Consider the following 13,217-nt stretch of genomic DNA (forward strand, 5'->3'; position numbering starts at 1 on the left):
GCACTTGTACAGTTTGTCTGAATACAAATGAGAGAGGGGAATTGTGAGACAGATCTTGCTGAATTGAGCCCAGACATGAGAAAGAAAGAGAAAAAAAAGAAAAACAGTTGTTGTCAACTGGTTGTTTTTATTGTGGAAATCTGAAAGACAAATTCATTATTGACCCTTTTGTTTTTTAGTTCCCTCTCTTTCAGTTTACAAAGAGAGAACAATGTTTGTCTGTTTGTGTAACATTATTATTATATATGTATTTCATTGTCAGAGGGAGTTCAGGTGCATTTATTCTTAACAGAAGTTGCTGTCTTTTGTTTTTAGAAAACATGATCTGCCCACTCAGCTGCTCATCAGGTCTGGCAGCTAACTCTCCTCCAACAGATTGACAATCAGTTTTTTTAACAGCTCTTTTTAACAGGTCTGTCAAGATAATGACAAGTGACAGAAACTATGAGCCAGACCTTTCTGGATTGAGCCCAGAAATGGAGCAACAAATAAATAAAATAATTTATAAAAACCATGTAACCATATGAAAACCATTTGAAAGACTCATGAATGTCCCTGTCGTTTCAGCTCCCTCTCTTTCAGTTTATACAGAGAGAAAAGTTTTTGTATGGCTGTGTGTGTAATGTATATATATATATATATATATATATATATATATATATATATATATATATATATATCAGAGAGGAGTTCAGGCGCATTCATTGTTAATTGAATCTGCTGTCTTCTGTTTTGAAACACATGATCTGTGCACTTACCTGCTCATCAGGTCTGACAGCTAACTCTCCTCCCATCAGATTGACAGAGTCAATCCAGTTTTTTAACAGCACTTGTTCAGTCTGTCAGGATGAAAGCAAGTGAGAGAAACTATGAGCAAGACCTTTCTGGACTAAGCCCAGATATGGAGCAAAAACAATTTAGTGTGTGTAAAATTTATCTATATTCTCCTCAGAGATTAACTGTTTTTCTGGGGGTTTTTTAACTGCATCTGTTGGTGTTGTTAATATCGAACCAATTTTGAAAGGCATTTCAAAAATTTCTCTTTTGGTTTCTCTACAACTCACGAATGGAAATGTAACTGGAAGCTCCTCTGCGATCCTACCCTCCTCTTACAGTGACAAACAAACTGAAGTCAAGACAAGAAAAGACTCAGTGACAGCAGGAATAAGACATTATTCAGATAAATGATTCACTTGAGAATCCAGAATTTTCTCAGAGGAGTTTAAGAAAGGAAGGATCATCCTCATACTCATGTAAGTTACTGATTTAATGTGCTCATTTCATTTATTCCTTTTAATTTCGCTAAAATGAAAACATGTAATGATAGCTGCCAGCTGAAAATACTAACTAATGCAGCCAGAGATTGATTATGTTGGTCAGAAGAGATGAAAATGTCATATATGCCATAATTTCCTCAGCCGTTGTTTAGAAACTCCTACACAGCATATTTAATTTACATTTTATAAATAAACAAAATTTGTTAAAAAAGGAATATATTTATATATATATATATAAACTTAGCTACATTTTATATGCTATTAACTGTTGAAACACTTAATGACAGTCTATTAAAAAAAATTCAGTGAAACTGGCACAATATTTTGTAGTTTAACTAAATAATATTATAAATAAAATTACAAATAATAGCATTTTGATGAACTGGAGTCCAGATACAGACAGATACGAACTGCAGAGACATGTAGAAGTGAAGAGTACATGTGAAATGTGTGTAAAAGTGAACTTCTCAGGTGTCTTGAATATACTGAAGTTCATTTGAGTTTCATTAACAAATATCTGCTGCACATTTCTGATCACGTGGTTGCCATTGTTAGTGTTGACGTCACTTATGTCTGATGTCATCCATAGCACACGGCATATTGACACGGTAGTGTGTACGACGCACTCTTTTGTTTGAAAAAAATAGTATTTAATTTAAATTTGGGCCATATCTATAACAATACATTTAAATAATAATATTAATATCACTCGGGCACCATGATGATCAGGTATGTTGGATGAATTCTGAATGAAATATTATGCGTTCAAACAGGGCCTATAGTTAGCGAACTCGTATCTGCAACTAGCCTGTCGTGTTTTGGTTTCAAAGGTATCATTAATACATAAATGTATCATTTATTCCTAATTAACAAGTTTATCATATGGCAAATAGCTGCAATTATTATTGTTTTTAGCAAGAAGAAATAGCAATTTTGTATCATCATCTTGAATCTCGTTGATTGTGCAGTTAATTTTTTTTGATAGTAATTTGATAGTCTTACAGTGCATTCAAGGTATTTAATGTTGTATCAGTAGGATTAGTGTGAAGATGCTCCCCTAATAAATATTAACTAAAAAGATTCAATATATTTAATATATTATTAAGAGAAACAAATGTATATATTTGTTAAATTAGTTGCAAACACTTTGGGATGTGTAAATAATCATTCAGCCATAAAATCTTAAGTGATTGCTTAAGTATTTGCTTATTTAAATACAGATGGTGATTTAAACCATACATTAAGGGATCTAAAATATGGTCATTCAGAATAAGGCATTAATATGTGCTTTATAAGAACTAATAAACAGGCAATATGCTATTAATATGCATGCTAATAACCAAGTAGTTAATAGTGAGAACTGATCCTTAAAGTCTTAGATTATATTATTACACTATATATATATATATATATATATATATATATATACACAGTATCTCACAGATGTGATTATACCACTCACATTTTGGTAAATATTTGAGTATATCTTTTCATGTGACAACATTGAAGAAATGACACTTTGCTACAATGTAAAGTAGTGTGTGTACAGCTTGTATAACAGTGTATTTTATTTGCTGTCCCCAAAAAATAACTCAACAAAACAGGCATTAATGTCTAAAGTGCCCACTGGGGCCCAATTAGCCATTTTCTCTCCCCGGTTTCATGTGATTTGTTAGAGTTAAAAGGTCTCAGGTGTGAATGGTGAGCAGGTTTGAATTTGAATTTGGTGTTTTCGCTCTCATTCTCTCATACTGGTCTCTGGAAGTTCAAGATGGCACCTCATGGCAAAGAACTCTCTGAGGATCTGAAACAAAGAATTGTTGCTCTTCATAAAGACGGCATAGGCTATAAGAAGATTGCCAAGACCCTGAAACTGAGCTGCAGCATGGTGGCCAAGACCATACAGCATGGTGGACCAAAGAAGTTTTGTGCACGTGCTTTAGCATCATATCCATAGGTTGTATTTGGGAAATAGACGTATGAGTGCTGCCAGCATTGCTGCAGAGGTTGAAAGGGTGGGAGGTTAGCCTGTCAGTGCTCAGACTACACGCACACTGCATCAGATTGGTATGCATGGCTGTAATCCCAGAAGGAAGTCTCATCTAAAGATAATGCACAAGAAAGCCAGCAAACAGTCTGCTGAAGGCAAGCAGACTAAGGACATGGATTACTGGAACCATGTCTGGGGTTGCATGAGTGCTGCCGGCACTGGAGCTACATGTACTGTGACATACTGAAGCAGAGCATGATCCTCTCCCTTTGGAGACTGGGCCGCAGGGCAGTATTCCAACATGATAATGACCCCAAACACACCACAGAAGCTGAGGGTAAAGGTGATGGACTGGCTAAGCATGTCTCCAAACCTTAACCCTATTGAGCATCTGTGGGGCATCCTCAAATGGAAGGTGTATGAGTGCAAGATCGCTAACATCCACCAGCTCCATGATGTCATGGAGGAGTGGAAGATGACTCCAGTGGCAACCTGTGAAGCTCTGGTGAACTCCATGCCCATGAGGGCTGAGGTAGTGTGGGAAATAATGGTGGCTAGTGGCCACACAATATTGACACTTTGGGCCCAATTTGGACATTTCACAGGGGTGTACTGACTTTTGTGGCCAGCAGTTTATTTTGAGTTATTTTGAGGGGACAGCAAAATCACACTGTTAAACAAGCTGTACACTCACTACTTTACATTGTAAAGTGTCATTTCTTCAGTGTTGTCACATGAAAAGATATAATAAAATATTTACAAAAATGTGAGGGGTTTACTCGCTTCTGTGAGATACTGTGTGTGTGTGTGTGTGTGTGTGTGTATATATATATATATATATTTGTTTGAAAATATCTACATATACTTATCCCATGTGGGAATTAAACTCATGATTATCATTACTAGTGCCATGATTTACTAATTTATTTTTCTGTTTCTGTAGATGCTGCTTCATCTGTGTACTTTCAGTGCTCATAACCAAAGGTGAGAACAAAACAAACTAAATTTAAGAGTTAAATCGATGCCATATTAACATATACTGTATTAATGGAAAACCTTTATGTTTACAGTTAAAGTATGTGTTTTTCCAGTCTCTCTGCAGGTCACAGTAGAGGGTTTCATCGGTGGTTCTGTTGTCCTGCCGTGTTCTTCAGCTGAACATGATCTTACACTTCAAGACATTTCTGTGCACTGGAGACACAAAGACAGCAAGATTGTGTATGATATAGTTAAGGGTGAAGATTCAATAGAGACACAGGACATGCGATACAAGAACAGAACCAAAACTTTCCCTGAAGAGTATGTGAGAAGAAACTTCTCCATCAGACTCACTGATCTCACTCACGCTGATGCAGGAAAATACATCTGTCTCATCACACCCTCATCTGAACAGGAGACTGTAGAGCTGATCATCAACGGTGTGTGAAAGTAACTGATGAATGTGTGGTGATTTTAATTAATTGTAAAGAAAATTTTAGAACATCTTAATACAGTAAGTGTTCAGATCTGTAATTTAGGACAGATTTGTTTCATTTATCACAGTGCAATGATATTGTTTTTTTCTTTACTGTTTTTATTGCAGAATCCACAGCAGAAACAGGAAACAGATTCACTAATCAAAGAAACCGAGGAGAAGATACAGTGACATCACCATCATTGCTCTGTGTTTACATTGTAGTGGCTGTATGGCTAAATTTTTATTATGATTTAATCGTAGCACCCATTATGCATCTGTTCAAATCAAGTAAACTTGGACTGCTTTGAATATATGAACACAATGTACATTTGTAGATAAAACATGATTTAGATGTAACTTCTTTGCAACTAATTGAATCAAAATGTCTGTATTGTGTCTGTCTAATTAAATTCATTCTTATTCACTCAATGTTTGTAAAGCACTTCAATTCAATAAAATTCTGCCTTTTTACATCAACTAGTTAATGTCTTGTTCATGTATGGTTTTGGTAGTTTAATGGATATCCAAATTGTTGTTTCAATTAGATTTGTTTTAGAGGACAGCACTAAGAAGCAAAACATTATCAAAAGTTAAGTGATCTACAGAAAAAGAAAAAAAAGCACTAAAAACAGGCAAATAATTTTTTAAGGCTTTAACATGCACCAACACAGTTTAAACTGCTTTCTTCACTTTAAGTCTTTTTATCCATTTTAGTGTTTGTAACACACTGTATAAGACACATTTAGCCAACAAAATCTTGCCTCTTGAGAAAACAGATCCCCAAACAATGCTTGTAGGACTTTAACGCACTTTCGATCTTAAAACTTCTTAAAAATTAAGCCATTTTAACAGCATATATAAATATATAAAGTAATATATATAATATATAAAGTAAACCTTGGTCTGGCAAACACACACACACACACACACACACACGCAAAAATAGCAGCCGCTTGCAGTCAGGGGCGGAGTTGAAAACAGACATGTCAAGCTGGACATCTTCTGCTCCGGTTAGTGACACTCAGGTGGTGTTTGCATATATCACAGATGAAGTGAATTAAATGCAATATTTGTAAAATACACAGATGTTTTAGAAATCTTTTAATGAGCAACAGAAATTTTACATACTTTTTACATACTGCTTACTACAGCGCAATATTTTCAAGAATAAGTTCAACATAATCTCATATTTAAATAGGAACACAGTGCTTTTATCAGTGTTGAATGATAAACGTGACTCAATACAACAGTGCGGAAAAAAAAATGCTTTTACCATTCTAAAAACACAGATTTGTTGCCATTATTGGAACTGAAAAGGTTCACCCAGAGCCATCTATGGAGAGCCTTCCCACTCCCTATTATGTCCTATTGTACTGAATTTTGGTTGCAGTTCCACCAGAGTTCCACTGGGGGCGATCACCATGAGTGCAAAATGAATGGGAGTCTATGGGGCTAGACGGCTAAATTTGTCCCTTTCACCCAATTGCCGTTGAGAAATCTCAGATCTGATTGTAGTTTTTGCAAGTTCAACATGGGTTATAGGTCGAACGTTGAATGAACGAGTTCTTATGTCCTTTCGATTTCTTACAGGTTTAGTTGTTGTTGCCCGTAACAAGCTAGCATTCTGCTAATGAACGCTGATTGGTTAGTGAGGGACTGATTACGACCAGAGATACCGCTTGATGGCATCCGAATCAGAATGCCCAAGTTTTTCTTTTCAACGCAGCAACTTTTTCTTGGTTGCTGGCACTTTTACCCGCCAATTGTTGTGTATGTACTGTGAAATTTACACAGAAAATAAATTTAATTTGAGTACTTGTTGTGTTATTCTTGTGTTAAGAAATACCGGATACATATGGTATAGTATTGCCACTTTAAAAAACACAAACAAATATCACGCTCAATAGTGCTAAACGTCAATAAAAATTGAAAAAGGAAAAAAAATTGCTTCGCAGGTGTGCATTGTTCTAATAGTGGGCAAGAGTTGTCCTATTTCTCATTTCCCAAGGATGAAAAAAGGTAACCCATGTGGACTATGTTAATTGTCAAATCCTACCTGAATTTACGTTGGGGGCAGTGAAATGGGTGGAGATGTTAACGTGGATGGCGTGGCTCTGGCGCAATTCAGTTCTGGGGAGGAGGACAAGCGTAGTGGTGGAATTGATGCTTACATGGAGGCCTAGGTCGAAGCCAAGGCCGGCTTACCACCGTTTCAGCCGTTTTCACCTAGTTCTGTTGATTCACGGGAAGGAACGAGTAGTAGTATACCTTAGTGAACAGAAGGTGACTACTGTCACACGCAGCTGTTTCCTATCGTCAACATGTCTTGTGCTTGGTTCATGATCACCAGCTTGCTGGTCATTTAGGAGTTACCAGTGTTGGGAAGGTTACTTTGGAAATGTAACAGGTTACAGATTACAAGTTACCCTATTTAAAATGTAATAGTAGGGTATCTTTTTTAATTACTTTAATAAAGTAATGTAACTAATTACTTTTGAGTACATTTTGATTACTTTTACAAATTTCTAATGAATGTTAATTTGCAACTGTAAATCATTTTCAACCATTTTACACCATGCAGGTTTAACCTTAACAGTAGTGCTCAATACTGTCAGACTTTCACCGTCCTTCATCACTTAAATTAAGATGATCACATTTGAACACATCCACCACACAATCAGACTTTACTTAGAGATTGATCTGAAGTTCAAAGCAGATTTAAAATCAAAAGAAATAGTTTATAGATACTGTTTTGAAACCAAATCTTTGCATAACTACAGGCATCTAACTGCATCTAACAATGGTTTGGGGGAAAATAGTTAATAAAAAAATAAAAGCATATACATCAACTCAAATACGGTTATCTAATAAGCATGTGTCCTATTTTGTGTACTAAACTCCTGAAACATTGGTGTCTTTTTGAAACACTGCTGTCTCTTTGTATATGATATGATGATAGTTTCTCAAAATAAGTAAAAAATGCTCATGAAGTGACTGTTCTAGAGATTAATTTCCATGAGAGGCGGACTGGGGAAAAAATAGGCTGGGAAATCTCACACTCATACACCCACAACCCATTCTGAAACATGGACAACCCTATTTTTTTTTGGACCTGACATCAAAAATATTTGAATCCTTAGGTTGGGGGACTTGCAACATAATTAAGAGTTCTCTCCTGAACTGCACCTTCACTTCCATTATCCATCCATCTCTCTCATGACTTTAATACTGAAGATTTTTATTTGACTTTTACCATGTTTTGTAAGTGCAATTTTGTTTTTTGGCAAATGAATAACCACTTGTATTTATTTTTACTACAAATTCCATAATTAAACCACGGTTAGTGCCATACCATAGGCTATATTAATTTTCCTAAGGGTTGTGTTTTTGTATCCACTAGCTCCCCCTAAACCTATGATAAAATATGATGATTTGTCTGCTAACTTACTACTGTAACATTACAAAAGAGAATAATGACGTCGTTTATACAGTATTTTGAGTGATTGCGAGCAATGTGCTGCTGCTGCTTGACTAATTAAACAAAGACAAAACTACATTAGCATATTTACAGATGAAACTGACCTGCACCTGAAACCCTGAACAGAAGTGTCGCTTCTCTGCTCCAGCTGTGCGCTTACACAGTTCACTCCGGTCTCTATCTCTCGCATTGATTACTCGGAGTCTGATCCAAACCGTTCGGCGGAGACGCAGAGAGCGCGCGAGCCCAACCATTGCCAGTCACGACTAACCGATTCATGATTTATTAGAAATTGAATTATCGAATGGCGGTTTCGGAAATAATGGCTTTAGTATATTCAGCCTGCAATTATACAATAACAATATTAAAGTAGAAGGCCAAATCGTCTGCCAGGCCACCGGGAATAATCCCGGTTCTCCCGATGTCCAGTCAGCGCCTGATTTCCACAGGCACGCAGAACGTGCAGGATTCATTTTCAGTCTTTTTGCGGCTTAATATTCACAGACATCAGTCCATATCGGGTTTTGATTCAAGTGTACTGACCTACTTTTGATTTATTCGTCCAAAATGTGGCATATTGCGTCCGCGTTATAGGCTGAATTCCATTTTTATGACTGGATTCTACGAATGTGTTTTCCGCGTCTCGGAGATTATGGTCCATATGTCTTAGTGCAATTTGGGAAAGAAATAAGCTGTATGTGGATGTGTGTAAATATTCAAATGTAATCCTCTTTGTAATCGTTACAATTTTCATAAGTAACTGTAATTTAATTACTCATTTTTTCTTAGTAACTGTAACTGATTACTGTTACATTTATTTTGTAATTAAATTACGTAACGCCGTTACATGTAACTAGTTACTCCCTAACACTGGGAGTTACGAAGACCTATAATAGGATTTTGCGCCATTTCTTTTGGCCAGGATTAAAAAAAGATGTCACTCATTATTGTCGTACTTGTCATACCTGTCAGATTGTGGGGAAACCGAAACCAGAGAATTCCACCCGCTCCTTTGTCTTCTATACCTGCGATTGGAGAACCGTTTGAACATGTGATGGTAGACTGCGTTGGTCCATTACCCAAAACTAAGTCTGGTAACCAATTTTTATTAACCATGATGTGTGTGGCTACCAGATTCCCTGAGGCGATTCCACTATGAAAAATCACTGCCTGTGATCATAAAAGAATTGGTGAAATTATTTTCCATGTTTGGACTTCCAAATCCTATTATCGTAGCTTCTGTAAGAAATTCCCCACTGTCGTGAGTCCTCTTACTTCACTACTCAGTCCATCTAAATCTGAGTGGTCTGCTGAGAGTAAGCATGCTTTTGATTCAGCCAAAATTTTGATGTGTAATGCACCTGTTTTAATGGCACCTGACTGTACTCGAGTTTTTAAATTGGAGGTTGATGCAAGCGCCGTCGGTGCTGGTGCTGTCCTTATTCAGGAGGATGGGAATGGGATAGAATATCCTATTAGTTATTTTTCTCGTAGGTTTAATAAACATCAGCTGAATTTCTCAACAATTGAAAAAGAAGCTCTTGCTTTATTGTTCACGTTACAACAATTTGAAATCTACCTTGGTTCCAGTAGTCTTCCGATTGTGGTTTATACAGATCACAATCCTCTTGTGTTTTTAACCTTGAATGTGCAACCACAATGAGCGTTGCCCAGAGCTACAATTTAGAAATCAGACATAAGAAGGGTTCAGAGAATGTCTTAGCTGATGCTCTCTCGAGAGCATAGTTGGGTATGGTGTTTATTTTTACAAACGAGTTTGTTCTTAAGGGTGGGAGTGTTACATCCATAAATATTCCTGTTGAGTGCCTGCTCTCTCTCACTCTCTTTCTCTCCTTAACTGTCAATCTCTTAGGCCGCCTCCCTTGTCTGCTGATTGGCTCTGGAAGCTGTCCGTCTTCATTAATCAATGTGCCTCTAACCTATCCAGTGCCAGTAAAGTTTCCACCAGCAGATAAAAGGACGTGCAAGGAAGTGAACTGGAGACCTCTTTTGCTTCCTGGGTTTTTGCTGTTATGTTACTTGTCTCTTGAGTTGATTTGTTTCTTTGTTTATGCCAAATTTCAATTTGTTTGTTTTTACATTTTTCTTTTTAACATGACCTCTTCTTGATTTGCCATTTTGTTTGTTTTTGTCACTTTTAGACTTGGATGGCGTTGCTCTTTGAGCTTTGCTGAGCTTAGGCTCTAGGACGTTGACTCTTTACCCAAGAGGAAGGTGGATAGGAAAGATGTCGTGCGACTTCCATTGTGCAAAATTTTGGGTCGTAACGCTTTATATTATATCACTTTTGCATGAAATCCCAATGCGAGGGTGTTTATAATGCAGTGTCTATAGAATGGACAGTACATTTGTGACCCTGGACCCAAAAAAAAAAAAGTCATAAGGGTCAGTTGTTTGAAACTGAGATTTATACATCTAAAAGCTGAATGAATAAGATTTTCATTCATGTATGCTTTAAGATTTAGCAATAGTTGGCCAAAATATCTTCATGTAACATGATCTTTACTTTCACTAATATCCTAATGATTTATATATTTGACATCTACAAGACATTTTTTTAATTTTTTTTTTGCTCATCTGCAATACAGCTATAGGACGTCTCCTATCAGATGTCAAATCGAAGTTTAGATGTCTTTACGATTTTTAGAATGTGTGCAAAACTGACATCTTACAGACGTCTGCCAGATGCTTGTTCACCGATGCTTTCCAGATCAAGTTATCTTTAACCAACATCTTGCAGACGCACATGTGCTATCTGGGTTCAGTTAAACATTTAAAAAGCTTTAAGTAACCAGTGCTTTATTGGGGTTCATAATTACATTTATTAATGTAAAAAGCTCAACCTGATTCACTGACTGCACAGTAATTCATAACATTCACCAGCAGGGTGCAGGATTTAAACATGAATGTCAAAAGACATTGCTTTTTCTGACTTAACGAAAAATGTAAACTCTAACCAACGGTGATCATTTCCATTTTCTGGGAAAAAGGGGTGGCTGGACGGACCGAAAACCAAAGAAATAAACAAAAAGGACCCCACCCCTAACCTATACTAGTCACAAATAAAATAAATAATTACAATTCCTATCTGGCACGCGATCAAGGCGCGCTAATCAAACTTTGATGACAACAGCTGGTTGTCCGCCCAGGTCTAGCTGGTGTTTCTAGACAGAGAAGTATACCTACGGGTGATATATGTATACCCCAGGGCAGCTCTAAATCTACTCCCCAACTCCCTATAAACAACAGAGAGAAAAGGAAAACAAAACTAATTAGTACAAATTATAAGAATCCACAAACACACAAGTGCTCTGTCCTGCAACTACAAGTTCCAAAAAAAAAAAAAAATGGAACATAAGTTAGGTTTACTAACACGGAGAAATAGTTTAAAACTATTCTCAAATGTTTCAATCAAAAAATGTCACACACACACATACACAGGGTACAAACCAAACCAAAAACAGGAACAGAGAGACCAAACTGATCCAAAACTGAGCTTTTTAAAGAGCCCACAAGCAATACCAGAACAAAATGACTATAAAACGAACTGGGGACGTAACAATGCAGCACATATTTCTATATAAATCGTGTAATTCATCTATGCTATAGTCATAAAAGAGGCCCATAGGATATTGTGTTACTGTTTGGCCACTTGATAGAGCTACTGTACACACATTATCTTCAGAAAAGGCTCATTACTGAGAAAGCCTGCAGTGTAGTCTTCAGGTGCTGCAGGAATGCAAATAAAGTGGCTAGTGATTATATATTAGGCTTCAAAATTCAGAAAGCATGTATTGATTTGTAAAGTTTATGTTGATAAAATATCCAGGAATCATAAACTTTTGTTGGTAAAAGAGTTTATTTCCGTATTCTTCCAATGTAGAAATGCTTTATTTTTTTTATTTTTTTGGAGGGAACAAGGGTGATGAGTTGGCTTGCTTTAAAAAATTAAAAAGGATATTAGTTACTGAGATCACAGTTTAAGAATATGAACCTTAAAAGTAAAATGAAACACATAGCTCACAAACAAAAACAGATATACATAAAAAAAAAAGAAAAAAAATAGAAATTATGAATCTGCAGGTTCACTAAATAGGCCTACTCTTTTTAGACTGGGGAGGCACATTTGAGTTACAAATTTCACAGAACATTGAGCATTGATCTAGGAAACCTTTTTTTTCAGCAATACTAAAAGTATAATTAAGTTATGAAACAAAATAACCCACAAAACCAATGCACATAAATCAAACCCTTGTTCTGGCCAACAGAAATGGTAAATTAATTAGTTTACAGTTTCAATATACAATGTAAATATGACACCAGTTACTTTTGCTTTTCAAACACAGTTTAACTTTTCAATTAAATTTGGGTTTTCAATTTGGGTTGTAAGCTTTTGTTGACTTCCGGTTTCGGAGAGGACGTTGGCGCACGTTTGGCTGCCACTTCTCCTGCCGTATTTTTAGTTGTTTATTATTTTAATTAATTTTAAACTCTTCTGAATAATTTTAAACTCTTCTGAGTCTTAACCTGCTGCTGGATTTCCATATATTTACCTTTACTGAGCCAGCGTTTTAAAGTGTTTCCCCCTGGTCTATCTGCTGCTGCTCACATCTGGTTGCCGTGATTCACCTGCACTGTCTCTGCCTGTTGCTGCTGTCTCCGTGTGAGATCAAACGAGTCACTGGAGTTGCGTCAAGTTCTCCGTGTGCAATGGCTGTGTAACAACTCTTGGATGTTATCATGCGACTTCATATGATCACCTGGATTATTTGCGATCTGATTTTATCAGGAACCAGCGTAAAGCAGTGGACCGTACTTCTGGACTTCACCATGCTGAGGTACTCTCTCTCTGATCTTTTGTCCCTGGGACACCATTACCGTCCAGATATCAGCGTCATACAAACTTTGCGTTCCATGCAGCTCCTCCGCCGGCCTAGTTATAATCATAGAGGGTCTCGTCAGAGTCGCTCTACTGCCGGTGCTGGAGTCACTGCA

General features: G+C 36.7%; 1 protein-coding gene and 1 long non-coding RNA gene across 2 annotated transcripts in view; one reads left to right on the forward strand and one right to left on the reverse strand.

Annotated features, from left to right (window-relative positions):
* Positions 1-1,115: 1,115 nt before the first annotated feature.
* LOC132160021 (uncharacterized) lies at positions 1,116-5,024 on the forward strand. The gene is made up of 4 exons (XR_009437930.1): positions 1,116-1,253; positions 4,211-4,251; positions 4,359-4,685; positions 4,850-5,024. It is a non-coding gene; the product is annotated as an uncharacterized LOC132160021 (long non-coding RNA).
* A 7,162-nt stretch (positions 5,025-12,186) lies between these two features.
* LOC132160039 (beta-1,3-galactosyltransferase 2-like) overlaps positions 12,187-13,217 on the reverse strand; it is a 35,410-nt gene continuing 34,379 nt past the window's right edge. Inside the window, exon 3 of the mRNA XM_059569734.1 lies at positions 12,187-12,393. The gene's annotated coding sequence lies outside the window, so the exon portion shown is untranslated. The remainder of the gene's footprint in view (positions 12,394-13,217) is intronic.

The sequence above is a fragment of the Carassius carassius genome, chromosome 16 (assembly GCF_963082965.1).
Source record: "Carassius carassius chromosome 16, fCarCar2.1, whole genome shotgun sequence".
NCBI classification, from domain to species: Eukaryota; Metazoa; Chordata; class Actinopteri; order Cypriniformes; family Cyprinidae; genus Carassius; species Carassius carassius.